This window comes from Armigeres subalbatus, chromosome 3, assembly GCF_024139115.2.
Source record: "Armigeres subalbatus isolate Guangzhou_Male chromosome 3, GZ_Asu_2, whole genome shotgun sequence".
Taxonomy (NCBI): Eukaryota; Metazoa; Arthropoda; class Insecta; order Diptera; family Culicidae; genus Armigeres; species Armigeres subalbatus.
The window spans coordinates 390,687,202-390,703,895 of NC_085141.1; the positions used below are offsets into that span (position 1 = coordinate 390,687,202).

Here is a 16,694-nt window from a genome sequence, read left to right on the forward strand (position 1 = left end):
AGCAAACGACTTTGCCGGTTTATATTTGATGGGCCCAGCCCGTTCCCCACCGGATTAGTGCGCTGATAAACCTTCGTAATCGACGAAACAATTTGAAGATAAAATTAGAACAAACTTATCTGCTTCCACTGTATTTGGTTGAATTCTCGGAATATTGGACTTTTAGTGCTGAAAATTTGATATGGTGTATGTCCGGGTTCTATGCAAAAAGTAAAAGGTGATAAACGTACAGCTATCAGAGTTTTATAGCTCATACGGAAAATCATTTTTGAATAGCACAAGTCTTGCAAGCACGGAGATTTGAGATTACACATTTTATGTTTCAAAATTACCCACCATGAATTGAAATGGAGCTGTCAACAAGGTGAGCAAGGTTCACTGGGGGAAGTGGAAAAGGAAAAATCGATAATTCATGTTCAAATTATTGTAAAAGCAATTTAAATGATCTAAATGCATTAAATCATTATGGGCTTTCAAAAACAGTCCAATTTGCACCAACTGTACGATAATTCATACCATTTTAGTCGCTTGAAATTTATAAAAATATATTTGAAATTTAGGAGTTATTTTTCCACTTACCCTAGCGGAATGGGGTAAGTAGAAAACCCAAGTTATCTTGACCTTCAATTGTGATGAGTAGTGATAAATGATTAAAATCAAGACGGTAATTGCTCTGAGTATATTTTGCTGAATAATTTCATTGGATTAAAGGAATAGGTCTCCAAGGAATTCTTGTAATAGGTAGTGGAGGGCTGGTTTTGCCTTCTCGAACATTAAGTGTACGTAAAATCTATAGGTTCACCACAAAGATGAAGTTTTTATAGGAAAAAATCTGAAGGGTTATGTACAAGACACGACCGCCCAACGTAAACTACGTAGAACAGTTTGGTGCATTGAGGAATGTAGTCATATTTTAAGATAATTCATTTGATTACTTATGTCACTGGTTTAGAACAAAATTACAATAACTTAAAATATAAAAAAGTGTTGGATACTGTAGTCAGGGGTGACGTCCGAGCCCTCACCGACAGTCTGGAGCTCGGATAACAAAACCGTTTGAAAAGGTCACTTATAATTCAGTTTTATTGTTCTCAGATACATTAAATCCATTCTACAAGCATTATATGTAGTTGAAACAGTGACCCATTCTCACCCCCATTTGACCCGTTGTCTCCCCGACGACGGTACGATAACTTAAAATTTTAACTTTAAAACCCCAAGTGGTAATAATGCTTTTCGTGATTCCAACTGTTGCATTCGACTTAGAATAAAATTAGTAGGGATTCAGTTTTATTCCAAATTTTAGACCACAATTCTAGTTTATTTGTAGTAATATATAGGTGGAAATAGTGGAGTATGATTATTAAATAATATTATTCTGAAATAAAAATAACTCACTAGCGTTACATGATAATGATATCCCAAGCAGCACACGTTGAGCCAATATTGTTGCAATAACCATATCGTGAGAGAATTCGGGCATATAGGGCAAAAGACCCAATAGTGGAGGAACTGAGCTAGTTGAACCATCATTTGTGTTTTCACACTAATTCTGTACTTTATTTTGCTTACCTTAAGTATGTATTCGAAAGCCTCCCAATTATATTTCATTCAAAAAGTGGTCGAATCCCAGTAGAATCCATCATTGTTACCTAAAATGGTACCTCCAATTATTGGTGCAATGTTCCAATAGTTGCGGTATTTTTTAATTTGTGTTCCTATAGTTGCGAATCCAATTGTTTTCATATGATACTCGCAACTATGGGAACACTACCGCAATTATTGGTGCAAAGCAGAGACAAAGATAAGGTATTTTAGTGATTTCATTTCATTTATTTAGTTAACATCTAAACAGATAACACTGAATCAACAATTTGACGCCACAATGCACGGTTCGAGGCCGCATCTCTCCATCCTCGGATACGCCCCACGCTCGCCAAGTCGTTCTGCACCTGGTCTGCCCATCTCGCTCGCTGCGCTCCACGCCGTCTCGTACCTGCCGGATCGGAAGCGAACACCATCTTTGCAGGGTTGCTGTCCGGCATTCTTGCAACATGTCCTGCCCATCGTACCCTTCCGGCTTTAGCTACCTTCTGGATACTGGGTTCGCCGTAGAGTTGGGCGAGCTCATGGTTCATTCTTCGCCGCCACACACCGTCTTCTTGCACACCGCCAAAGATGGTCCTAAGCACCCGTCTCTCGAATACTCCGAGTGCTTGCAAGTCCTCCTCGAGCATTGTCCATGTTTCATGTCCGTAGAGGACTACCGGTCTTATTAACGTCTTGTACATGACACATTTGGTGCGGTGGCGAATCTTTTTCGACCGCAGTTTCTTCTGGAGCCCGTAGTAGGCCCGACTTCCACAGATGATGCGCCTTCGTATTTCACGACTAACGTTGTTGTCAGCCGTTAGCAAGGATCCGAGGTAGACGAATTCCTCGACCACCTCGAAGGTATCCCCGTCTATCGTAACACTGCTTCCCAGGCGGGCCCTGTCGCGCTCGGTTCCGCCCACAAGCATGTACTTTGTCTTTGACGCATTCACCACCAGTCCAACTTTTGTTGCTTCACGTTTCAGGCGGGTGTACAGTTCTGCCACCTTTGCAAATGTTCGGCCGACAATGTCCATGTCATCCGCGAAGCAAATAAATTGACTGGATCTGTTGAAAATCGTACCCCGGCTGTTACACCCGGCTCTCCGCATGACACCTTCTAGCGCAATGTTGAACAACAGGCACGAAAGTCCATCACCTTGTCTTAGTCCCCGGCGCGATTCGAACGAACTGGAGTGTTCGCCCGAAATCTTCACACAGTTTTGCACACCATCCACCGTTGCTTTGATCAGTCTGGTAAACTGTTCTCGTCCATAATTTTCCATAGCTCTACGCGGTCTATACTGTCGTATGCCGCCTTGAAATCAACGAACAGATGGTGCGTTGGGACCTGGTATTCACGGCATTTTTGAAGGATTTGCCGTACAGTAAAGATCTGGTCCGTTGTCGAGCGGCCATCAACGAAGCCGGCTTGATAACTTCCCACGAACTCGTTCACTAATGGTGACAGACGACGGAAGATGATCTGGGATATCACTTTGTAGGCGGCATTAAGGATGGTGATCGCTCGAAAGTTCTCACACTCCAGTTTGTCGCCTTTCTTGTAGATGGGGCATATAACCCCTTCCTTCCACTCCTCCGGTAGCTGTTCGGTTTCCCAGATTCTGACTATCAGTTTGTGCAGGCAAGTGGCCAGCTTTTCCGGGCCCATCTTGATGAGCTCAGCTCCGATACCATCCTTACCAGCTGCTTTATTGGTCTTTAGTTGTTGAATGGCATCCTTAACTTCCCGCAAGGTGGGGGCTGGTTGGCTTGCATCATCCGCTGAACTGACGTAGTCATTTCCTCCGCTGCCTTGACTTTCACTGCCTGTACTCTCAGCGCCATTCAGATGTTCCTCGTAGTGCTGCTTCCACCTTTCGATCACCACAGGTTCGTCCGTCAAGATGCTCCCATCCTTATCCCGGCACATTTCGGCTCGCGGCACGAAGCCTTTGCGGGATGCGTTGAGCTTCTGATAGAACTTGCGTGTATCTTGAGAACGGCACAGCTGTTCCATCTCCTCGCACTCCGCTTCTTCCAGGCGGCGTTTCTTCTCCTGAAAAAGGCGGGTCTGCTGTCTCCGCTTCCGTCTATAACGTTCCACGTTCTGCCGGGTACCTTGCTGCAGCGCGACCGCCCGCGCTGCGTCCTTCTCCTCCATAATCTGTCTGCACTCTTCGTCGAACCAATCGTTCCGTCGACTTCGACCCATATACCCGACGTTGTTCTCCGCTGCGTCGTTAATGGCTGCTTTGACTGTATTCCAGCAGTCCTCAAGAGGGGTCCCATCGAGCTCACCCTCTTCCGGCAACGCTGCCTCGAGATGCTGCGCGTATGCAGTGGCGACATCAGGTTGCTTCAGTCGCTCTAGGTCGTACCGCGGCGGTCGTCGGTACCGAACATTGTTGATGACGGATAGTTTTGGGCGCAGTTTAACCATCACCAGATAGTGGTCCGAGTCGATGTTAGCGCCACGATATGTCCTGACGTCGATAATGTCGGAGAAGTGCCGTCCATCAATCAGAACGTGGTCCATTTTTTGATTCTGTCTGCAGTGGTGATCTCCAGGTGTACCGATACGCGAGGCTGTGTTGGAAGTAGGTGCTACGAATGACCATATTCTTGGAGGCGGCGAAATCAATTAGTCGTAGGCCGTTTTCGTTCGTCAGCCGGTGAGCGCTGAACTTTCCAATAGTCGGTCTAAACTCCTCCTCTTGGCCAACCTGAGCGTTCAAATCTCCTATGATGATTTTGACGTCGTGGCTTGGGCAGCTGTCGTACTCACGTTCCAGCTGCGCGTAGAATGCGTCTTTATCATCATCAGTGCTTCCGGAGTGTGGGCTATGGACGTTGATTATGCTGAAGTTGAAGAACCGGCCTTTGATCCTCAACCTGCACATTCTTTCATTGATCGGCCACCACCCGATCACGCGCCTTTGCATATCGCCCATCACTATGAAAGCTGTTCCCAGCTCGTGTGTGTTGCCGCAGCTCTGGTAGATGGTATGATTACCTTTAAACGTTCGCACCATTGATCCCTTCCAACAAACCTCCTGCAGCGCTACGATGCCGAATCCACGGTCCTTGAGCACATCGGCGAGTATGCGTGTGCTCCCGATGAAGTTGAGAGATTTGCAGTTCCACGAACCGAGTTTCCAATCGCTAGTCCCTTTTCGTCGCAGTGGTCTTCGCCGATGGTTCCGGTCCGTACTCTCTTGTTGATTGTTCGTTGCTTATGATTTTTTAAAGGCTGGCTTGCAGGGCCTGACACCACAACCCCTAAATCTACGGACGACCAATCCTCATTATTTCCGGTGGACAAAGGTGCACAGTTTCACTTAGAAACCCACGCTGACACTCGGACGATGATCAGCCGCCCTAACATGGAGAACAGACGCTGTTGTGAGCCGATCCTGTCATGGAGAACATACGCTCAATAAGATTTGCACCTCCGGAAGGAGCAAACCCTCCTTCCCTGTCAGCATACGACCATAGTTCCCACCGGGGTTGGTTACCCGATCTTCCCTAAGGTTGCTCGTATCCCGGCCAGCACCGCGGGGAGGTAGGGATAGGAGTTGCTGGGTAAGAGGCTAAGGACCGCGAGGTGGGGTCTATTTTATTCCTTCAGGTACGCGAAGTACCAATGGTACGCTTTACCCAGCATTTGCCGTGCCTATTTTAGTGATACTTTACCGATTTTCATGCGTTTTCCAACCTGTTTTATTTTATTTCACATAATGACAGGTCAACAAATTGAATATTCACATGGGTTGCTGCGTTTAATACGTAGATTATGTGAAAACAACACTACCGCAACTATAGGAACACCCACGACTATGGGAACTTTTACCCTATAAGTTACTGTGATCGATGTGCTATATGTTTGTTGCTGGGGGTGAATACTGGTGAGTGCGTGTACCACGATTTTGCGATTTCACGACAGATGCGAGACGATACGCATCGGGCCTGGACCTAACAAAGAATCTATGCTCTGGCTACGGACAAACAGGTGCCTCTGTCTAATGGTAGTCAGAGCATCGAGTCATCACTGGTGGAAGAATACGAGCCTTGGACCTTTGACAGAATCTCCGCCTTCTGTTATTTGGAGTGACGAGGAATAGTTGGCAGAGAAGGGATAGTCGTATTGTTGAGTCCGACAAAGAAGCGCGAGTCGATAAAACCCGGTTGCGCCAACTATCAACAAATACTAGCCATGTACCGTTTTGACTCAAATTCGAACATGACTCATATTCCGAACTTTAGCTTTTAAATGCCCAGTTTAACTTTATTCGTGTAATTTTCTCCACAGGAGTTAGAATTCGTTTGTTATCTTGATCCTCAGTGCGGAAAACCAATGACAGTTTTAGTTTTAGGGCGCTAAAACGCCAGTGTTCGGAATATGAGTCATATTCGGGATTTGAGTCAGAACGGTACCAAAAACCAAGCCATTCGGTTGAGATGCGCCAGAGTACACTCCAAATAATCTAAACGTTGCTTCCACCTGAATTTTCAGGTACATTTTACGTGCACACGTAACTGAAAATGCTTCAGAAAGGTCAGGTGAAACTTGCGTGTCTGGTGAATTCTATCCAAAACTCAGGTAGAACTTACATGATTTTCACGTAAAATGAAAATTCTATCAAAAAATCAGGTAAAAGTTACGTGAATTTCAGGTGGAAAAATTCTACGTACTTTTTCAGGTGGAAACAACGTGCAGATTTTTTTGGGTGTAGTAAACGCTGCGGACGGGAATAGGGTATTTGTGCTATTTTATTACAATCTAACTCCCACTATCTGGCAGTGGCATTATGGATAACATACTCGTGCAACCATATTATTAATATAATTGCAAGAATCTTAGATCCGGGAGCTAGAAAGTAATAGTTCTATTGTAACCTATAGCCCGTTTCAGTAAAGTATGCGTTCCGAAGCTATAGCCGTTTACTACAATAAGCCCCGCATGATTGTACCCACAGAGTATCTGAAGGGCATTCAAACTTCCTGAATTAAAATTGAATTCTTTTGATTTTGGCGCATATTCAATAATAAAAATATAATTAACAATTTGCAGTTTATCATAAAATGGCTCACCATTTTCCTAAGTTATCTTTGAATCGAAAATGTTTGTTCATTTGCATTGCGATTATCGCATTATGACATTGCATTGCCGTTGCTAACAATCGATCATCCTATCCTTGCACAAACATGCGCTTGTATGTATATCGCCGACTGCAGTCACTGCTGTGGCCCTACTTTTTGTGGCAAACTGGTGCAAAGCACCGCACAAAAAGAATAGCCCAAAAACCAACACGCTAAAAATGAACTACTCAAAATTGAGTCGAATCCGACGCATTTTCATTAAAAACGGGACAACTCAAAATTTGAGTAAATAATACTACTTCAATAAAATGATGATTGCACTTAAACTAGGAGTCTGTTTGTCGTAAAATGCACTTAGATAGATAGATAAACTTGATTCGCATCTGTCGTATTAAAAATTGATGGAAGGCCAAGCTTAACTTTCGCGAAATCATTATTTTATTGAAGTAGTATATATTACTCAAATTTTGAGTTGTCCCGTTTTTAATGAAAATGAGTCGGATTCGACTCAATTTTGAGTAGTTCATTTTAAGCGTGAACTACACTGAACGACGGCCGAATGAGACTCACGTTGCGAACGGGAAAAAGAGGTGCTGCCAAAATGGTCCAATGCCCTACTTTAACGTTGTTAATCAAATGTTTCAATATTACTGGAAAATTCGTGGAGAGTTTCCGAGTCGATTGATATATAAATCTCAAAACTCCATCGAAAGATGAATGCGCTATTAACGTTCAAAATCTTACATGATTTCGTGACGGTCTCGGATTTGGAAATTTTCATTTGTCACCCTGTATCCGAGTCGTCCCCTTAGACGTAGTTTACGTCAAAAAAAACCACGTGGTTCAAGAGCAACACCCCCTCCCCCCATGTGGCTTATCGTGGTCATTTTCCAAACCCCCCTTCCCCCCATATATGACCACGTGGTTTCTGCACGGCCCCCATTGCAAGTGATTTATTGTTTGAGAATTTAGTAAAAATGTAGACTTATTCGTAAAATTATTGATAACTAGCGAAAGAAACCCAGCTTTGCCCGGGTGTTGCAAATGTCACAATGTACCATTTGCAGCACCGCACTCTAGATCAATTTCCATGCGTTTGTTTTGTTTTCCTCAACAGCTGACCCAAAATTGTGTTCTAATGTTTTTTTTTTACTTTCCCCCGTCAAATTCACCAACTTTTTGTATATACAAACCTTGCGAATCGCAAAATGAATCGATTAGGGAAAAAATCTTGCAAATCAGTCAGGCCGTTCGCGAGTTAAATCGTCAGAAAGGAAATCTCAACTTATTTTTATTATATAGAAGATTATTCGTCAACACTCAATAGCCTACAGGTAAGCCTATTCTACACATGCATTGTTCTATTTCTATCCAGCTTTCCACGCTCGGTAATGGCGGCTTATCGGTGGGTAAAAATCAATTGGTCACTGTACTGTTTGACACTAGCTGGAGGAAAGCCGACTGGCGTTCGTGGGTGAGGGGAAGGGAAAAAAGGCCTTTTCGGCAGTGAGTTTTCCTCCAGCTAGTGTCAAACAGTACAGTGACCGATTGATTTTTGCACACCGACAAGCCGCCATTACCGAGCGTGGAAAGCTGGATAAGAGATTTTTTTCTTTTTGAAAGATCCATGACTGGAAATTCGGCATTGAGGAAGAGAAGAAGGCTCTATAAACCGTAATCAATTCTACAATCACGTTGATTTTCTCTCATTCGCACACATACACTCAGCGAACTGGACTATCGAAATTCATAACTGGCGCCTTATGAATATTCGACTGATTATTCCACCATCAGTGCTTCTTATACGCAGTTACCTCTTCGAATACCCAAGCGTCGATGGGCGTGTGGTCTACATATCGGCCTCCCGACCCCGACGTCCATGGTTCGAATCCAGTCTGCCGCACTTCACTTTTTTTCAAATGAAAATCATCATTCATAAGGCTACATATTGAAATTCATACCGATTCCTTGTGGCAAATTTCCATAAGGCGTTTTATTGAAAATCGTACGTCCATTTTCCTCAGTGTACTAATCCAGCTTTCCACGCTCGGCAATGGCGGCTTGTCACTGTGTAAAAATCAATCGGTCACTGTACTGTTTGACACTAGCTGGAGGAAAACTCACTGGCGAAAAGGCCTTTTTCCCGTTCCCCTCATCCAGGAACGCAAGTGAGCTTTCCCCCAGCTAGTGTCAAACAGTACAGTGACCGATTGATTTTTACACAGCGACAAGCCGCCATTACCGAGCGTGGAAAGCTGGATACAAATTTACCATTAAATGAATATTTTGCTGCAGGGATTGAATTCTAAAGAGAAAGAACAAGTCTCTCACTTATCATGTCTGTATACATATCCAGCTTTCCACGCTCGGTAATGGCGGCTTGTCGGTGTGCAAAAATCAATCGGTCACTGTACTGTTTGACACTAGCTGGAGGAAAACTCACTGCCGAAAAGGCCTTTTTTCCCTTCCCCCCCCCCACGAACGCCAGTCGGCTTTCCTTCAGCTAGTGTCAAACAGTACAGTGACCAATTGATTTTTACCCACCGATAAGCCGCCATTACCGAGCGTGGAAAGCTGGATACGATATGTAGCATACCGCGAGAGACTTTTTTCGCAAGCTGTCATGATAGAGAACTGATTCGGGATGCTATACCCCATGATAAATTTCTTTTAGAAAGATCCAAATGCGGGGAGCACTGGCTCTGGTGATGCATTTCACAGCTGTGCAATAACCAACAAGAAAGGAGCGAAAACAAAGCGAGAATCACCATTTTTCTGTGGGGGCTGCCTATCCGATTTTGGTTTTTCGCACTTGTATACAAGTTTGTTAAATTTGTTATCATGGCTTGTTATGATTCGGAACAGTTTTTGCCTCTCCTTCAAGGCTCCCCCAGACCTAAGCGATTTCATCGCCGTGACGGCGACAACTAGTCGCTGCGATTCTATCGTTGGGTTGCTGCAGGCAATGTTTGATTTACGCTTCCATACCAACGGCGACAGAATCGCTGTCGCCAATCGATAGAATCGCGTCGCGACTGTCGCGTCGCGTGTGTTTGGGGAAACCTTTATCGTTGTTCGTTATCTATTGTGAGCGATTTCTGCAAACCCTGTTTTGCTGCTATTCATCGAGTTACCTTCGTCACTGCATAATCATTGCATTATTTCTATGATTTGTTCACTCACCTAACCAATTTGTTTTTGAAAAAATGCTCGAAAAACACCCAAAACTGCGTTTTTCGTAGTCCATCATGCTAGTATGTATGTTCATCGAACACATACTAACTCCGAATATTCGGAACAAACGCATACAGTTATCGTTACATTGCATATGATTTTTCATTTAGTTTGTTTTTGCCGTTTTCTAGATTAAATCACTCTTAAACACAATCCATTAATCAAGTTCCACTTTTTTTTGCCTTTCTCGTATACTAAGTATACGTAAAGGCTATATGTTCGCTCCAAAAATGAACTTTTTATAGGAGACCCGTAGTGTTATATACCAATCGACTCAGTTCGACGAATTGAAGTGATTTCTGTGTGTATGTGTGTGCGTGTGTGTCTGTGCGCACCCATGTACTAAAATGTAGCAAAAATGTCACTCATTTTTTGGGCACTTATCCTCAACCGATTTGCTCGCAAGTTGCATTCGATGCAGACTTCTATCCCATTGTCTGCTATTGAAAATTGGCCAGATCGGACTATGGGATCGGAAGTTATGGCCAAAATACAATTTTTACAAGAAAAAAATCTCCCTCATTTTTTAGGCACTTACTCTTAGCCGTTTTGCCCGCAACAAGTTTCATTCGACGCAGAATCGTGTCCCATTGTTTCCTATCGAAAATTGGTGATATGGCACTATGGGCTGGACTGCTGCGATTTCTCGCTGGGTTCCAGTCTAATCCTTTTTGTCAGATTTAGTTTCCGCCCCTACGTAGAGTGTGGCCGACCCAGCCCCACTTCCGATCCCGAATTTCTGTTGCTATCGGCCTCTGGTGACAACGACGATGGAGCTCGTTGTTTGAGATCCAGTTGTGAGGCCACCAAGCCCGAATCATATACCGCAGGCATCTGTTAATGAACACCTGCAGCCGTTAAGTGTTCTCCACTGATACACACCATGTTTCGCTAGCGTATAACAGCAAAGATTTCACGTTAAAGTTGAAAATTCGTATTTTGGTGCGTTCGCTTATCTGCCTGTTTTTCCAGATATTGCTTTCTTGATCCGTGCGCCTATGTCAATCTTGGTACCGTCGTCTGACGCCATTTGGCTACCAAGATATTTGAAGCTTTCAACATTCTCCACTGGTTGCCCGGCTACTGTGAAACTGGAAGGAGTCACCGTGTTTACATCCAACGATTTGGTTTTGTTGACGTTGATGACTAAGGAGGAGGAGCGCTCGGCAAGGTCGTTGAGCTTACTCTGCATATCAGAGCGCCGTTGCGTGAGGAGTGCAACATCATCCGCCAATTCGAAGTCATTTAGGTGCTCCATGGTTATAGGCTGCCATAACAGCTCGCGTTTGGTTCACGGTCAATCGCATCTACCAGAATCTCGTCGATTACGATGAGGAACAGTAACGGTGATAGAATACAGAAAGCTTTTTCGTAGTCAATGAATACCAAGTAAAGGGACTCTTGGAATTCATTGACCTGCTCCAGAATGATACGGAGCGTGACAATATGGTCCACACAGGATCTTCCGGCACGGAATCCAGCTTGCTGCCGCCGGAGAGTCGCATCGATCTGCTCCTGAATCCGGGCTAATTTTGCATGGAATTTTGAGAACGGTACACAGCAACATAATGTCTCGCCAGTTATCGCATACAGTCAGGTCACCTTTTTTTGGGAACCTTCACTAAGATACCTTGTATCCAATCGACCGGGAAAGTTGTGGTGTCCCAGATATTACGAATTAAACGATGCAGTAGTTGAGCGGATGGCATGGGGTCAGCTTTGAGCATCTCGGCTGATATGCGATCCCCTGGGACTTTATTCGATTTCATGCTTTGGATGGCTGTTTGAATCTCTAGCAGTGATGGAGCTCCGGTATTGACGCGTGTTATACGTTGGATCCTAGGCAGATCATGCCGAGGTAGTGGTAGCCTGGCTGGCAGGGTGCGGGTGTTTTTTCGAGAAATCTAAAGCAAAAAAAGTAGATCAAAAATACTGTTTTTGTGAGGTACACCCTAATCCAATTAAGTAAAATTGCTCCAAATCAGCGAACTTAAGAGCTACAGAAAAAGTTTTTATAGCAAAATTGATTGGAATAAGCTGCGCTACAACTTTGTAGAACATATCATGTCAATATTCCGAGAAATAATAGACATAATTCCTATTTTTTTATATGATGGGCCACCCTATTTTTTGGTTGCACCATAATGATGGCCTTACTATTTCGAACAATTTTGTAGAACATCAGTTTTTTCTAAAAAATATAGTTTTGGCGTAAAATGCATCTTTCCGCGTAAATCTGTATCCTGGACCATAGTGAACTGGTCCGTTTGGGTCGGTCAATAACCTGTCATTCGCGTCTTTCACATGCATCGTTGCATTCATCTTCGCCCCGCTTAAGCGTCATGAGATATCGTAGAGGAGGCGAATGTCCCCGATTGTGGCGGCTCTCTCTCCTGCGTCGGCCAGAGAGTCTGCCCACGCTCACTTGTCCCGTCGACATGAGCGTTTTACTTCCTTCTCAAGAGCCGCGTATCGTTGACGGGCTAAGGGATCGTTCAAAAATTACGTCCTTGATTTGAGGGGGGGAGGGGGTTCTAAAATGTATGACAATTTGTGACAGGGGGAGAGGGGGGGGGTCTCGTCTTGTGTTACATCCAATAAGAAAAAATACCTTATTACATTCAAGAAACAATTTGATTAGCCGAAAAACATTTTATTTTGCTGTTGTTAAGGGAGTTAATTCCCACCAAATTTCTTGTAAAAGTAGTGTACAAAGAAGACAAACCATTTTATATTTTACAGTTGTACGTACAGGGGGGAGAGGGGTCAGTGATTTATGACACATTGTGACAGGAGGGGGGAGGGGGGTCGAAAATGCCGAAAAACGATGGACGTAATTTTTGAACAATCCCTTCTCGCGAAATCCATCACAAAGCTCAATCTGTCTTTGGTCCTCTGTCACTCTCGCATCTAGTACTCATGACTAATGTATATGCCCTCTTAATCAATTCAATCTATATATTTGATTTCACCCTCTGGGGGAAATGATTGGTTACTCTATCAGGGATTTTTTCTTGGAAAACTGTCTAGTCTACACTACTAATAAACCACACTTTGTAAGTAGTAGTGCTTCCGAGCTGCTGCGGATCGAGTAGCAGCTGGAGACTGCTGATTCGATTGAAGACGTCTCATCCGGACACGATAATGGCCAAGACGGTGCATTGTGAATAGTGGTGCTCCGGAAATGACAAGCTCGGTCACGGTAAAGCGTAAAAAGAAGAAAAAAAATAGGAAATCGCGTGTGCTTGTTTTGGTTAAAAAAAGAGCACGAAAAAAGAAAAATTTTGAAAGTTTTCGTTCGTGCCATTAACTTTTGAAAAGGACCTAAGTAACCTGAGTTTTTTTTCTGGTAAATGTAAATTAGTCGAGACACATTATTTTTATTATTTGTATATCGTATGGAGAATATTTTAGTGCGCACTTATGAAATTTGTTGATTGCATCGATTTTACATGTGGTATATTAGTAGTGTAGACTAGACAATTTTCCGATAAAAAATCCCTGATAGGGTAAACAATCACCCCACCCACCCCACCCCCCCCGGAGAGGGTATATTGAATAAAGTAAACAGTCATTCCCCCGAGAGGGAATCCCTGATAGGGTAACCAATCATTCCCCCGAGAGTTTATCCCTCATAGGGTAAACAATCATTCCCCTGATAGGGTAAACAATCAATCATCGAGAAGGTATATTTGAAGAAGAAAACAATCATTCCCCCGAGAGGGTATCCTGATAGGGTAAACAACAAGGTAAACAATCATTCCCCCGAGAGGGTATCTATGTAGAACACGTGAGCAAAGAGTTGCGTAGAATGTTTTTGATATTTTTTTCTGATATTGATGCCTCTAAGCTCTATCCATGACGGCATTCCAAAATCAATGGATGACTTGAGTTCAGTGTTAGAAAATGTAAACAAAGAGTGAGAACTAATAAGGAAAGAGTTGTGTAGAATGTTGTTGGTGACTTTTGTCTGATTTCAATGCAATATTGATGTTCTAGAGCCTGGAAAGCTCTATTCGTGACTGCATTCCGAGATCAGTTGATGGTTTGAGATCAGTGTTAGACAATGTAAACAAAAAGTGAGAATAAGTAAGAAAAGAGTTGCGCTGAATTTTGTTGATGACTTCTGTCTGATTTTGATGCAAGATTGATGTTCTAGAGCCTAGTAAGCTCTATCCATGACTGCATTCCGTGTTAGAAAATGTAAACAAAGAGTGAGAACAAGTAAGGAAAGAGTTGAGTAGAATGTTGTTGATGACTCGGACTCGATTATTCGCGTGCAGCCGTCTTCTCCGGACACGACAATTCGCAATACGCCAAGACAGTTTTACCATCGTCAGTGTGACAATACATAAAAGGGGGGTGATAATGGGTCAAGGTTTCAACCAGGGACGGAAATCTTCGTTTTACTATCAGTTGCATCGATCCTCAGTAGGCAGCTTCGTCATTGATTCGTGTTTGTTTTGATCAGACGCTCGGCAATGCAGGCACGAACATCTCACAGCATGCTGTCAAACTTCCATACCAAATTTACCGCTCGATCCTCAATAGCCGTTTGATAATCGAGCGTAAAATATGAATATCTGCCGGGGCTGAAATGAATATTTTAAATTGCGGTTGATTTGCGCCGATAAATGATGATTATTTTACTTTATATACTAAACAGATGCATATATTTTAGGAATCTGACTTCAAAATGTTGAATCTATGCACCGCAGTATGAAATTATATTCATATTTTGAGATTTCAAATTGAATACCGTGGACCCCCGGTAATATGACCGTTTTTAATCTGAACACTTTTTAATTTGAACCCCGTTGGTTTGAACATCGTTCAAATTAAAAATGATTCAAACGTCATTTACCACGTGGAATCGAGAGAAGAAAATGGAACATCGTGAAATGGAACGCAGAATCAAAACAAACCAGCAAAGAGAGTAGCCAGAAACCAGTTTTTCTGATGCTTATAGAATAACCAGAAGTTCAAATTAAAAATGAACCCCGGTAATTTGAATGAGGTACCGTTCAAATTATCGGGGGTCCACGGTATCAATATGCCAAGCTGAAGATTCATTTTGATACCGCAGGGACAGAAAAAGTCATTTTAACTACACTCAAATAGCCGACATCCAACACACAATCAAGTTGCTAGTCCTTCCCGAATTTGAATGTGCGAATGAATAGGACGGCATGTGCACAAACAGCAGCAAGCGTCGACTTTCGGTATCAGCGTTGTTTTGTGCGGTGTCAAAATGAATTTTCAGTTTGGCACATTGATATTCAATTTGTAATTTCAAAATATGAATATAATTTTATACTGCGGTGCATGGATTCAACATTTTGAAGTCAGATTTCTAAAATATATGCATCTGTTTAGTATATAAAGTAAAATAATCATCATTTATCGGTACAAATCAACCGCAATTCAAAATATTCATTTCAGCCCCGGTAGATATTAATTGTTTACGCTCGATTATCAATCGGCTATTGAGGATCGGGTGGTAAAAAAGGTATGGAAATTTGACAGCATGCTGCGAGATGTTCGTGCCTGCATTGCCGAGCGTCTGATCAAAACAAACACGAATCGATGACGAAGCTGCCTACTGAGCGTCGATGCAACTGATAGTAAAACGAAGATTTCCGTCCTTGGTCCCTGGTTTCAACTACCTACTTAGAATGCTTGCAGAATAGATTGATTGTATCTGAAGGCAAGAAGGCTACAATATAAGAGGCCTTTTTGAACGATTTCGAACGAACGATGACTTCTCGCTTAACTTTTCAAAAGGACCTAAGTAACATTTTTTTCATGAATTAATTTGAATACTGCAATCAATAGCTTTCATGTTGTTCTGTTGATTGCGCTATTCAAATAAATTCATGAAAAAAATGTTACTTAGGACCTTTTGAAAAGTTAAGCGAGACTTACTCTCAACCCCGCGAGGCCCCGATGACGGTACCCAATTTTTATTCTGCTTTTTATCGACTTATCTCTATCATCGCATTATCATAGCATTTTCATGTGAATTTTTTCACTCACCCAACTAATTATTATTGAATTAATTTCTCAAAAAACTGTTAAAATTGCATTTCTTAAAACTTCTTATTAAATCATATCCTCTGTTTGCAAAAATATGAAACACGTTCTTTATCAAGATTAGACTATTACAGACTCGCCAGACTAATAGCAATTTTTTTTTTTCGAATATAGAAGCCGGAAAACTCTCAAGCTCTACTTCTGAACTTCAATTGTCCTCGAATTCTGACCTGAGCAGTGCAATGATTTAGAGAATAATACAATGCTTAGTCAATGTTAGCCAAGGATCAAAAGAATTGGTAACTGTAATGAGTCGCATCGACAGACAATGGCGGTAACCCTAAATGGTAACTAGCTATTCTGAGTAGATGCAACACTAAAATGGGGTATACCACAATAGATCAACGTAATGGTCGCAGTGGTTAAAATTGTAAATGGTAGGGGAAACTGGACACACATGATCCCCACTTTTTGTTTAGGATATTTCTCGATGTAACATGCACCGATTTGCACGCTTCTTGATGGATTTGATGAATAACTTAATAAGCTATTCAAAAACGTCATTGGAAGTAATTATTTGTCCATGAAAAATACCAAAAAATCGATTTTGCTGAAAGATAGAAAATTTGGCATTTTCAAAACTTGCGGGAGATTTGATCCCCATTTAGGGGGAAATTGATCCCTTTATGACCAGAACATGTTAAGGTTCTTCCAAGTCTAATGAAAGGTTG

General features: G+C 42.6%; 1 protein-coding gene across 1 annotated transcript in view; it reads left to right on the forward strand.

Moving 5' to 3' along the window:
• The window catches only part of LOC134226775 (MOXD1 homolog 2-like), a 387,300-nt gene that overhangs the window by 23,752 nt on the left and 346,854 nt on the right, over window positions 1-16,694 (forward strand). The window lies entirely within an intron of this gene.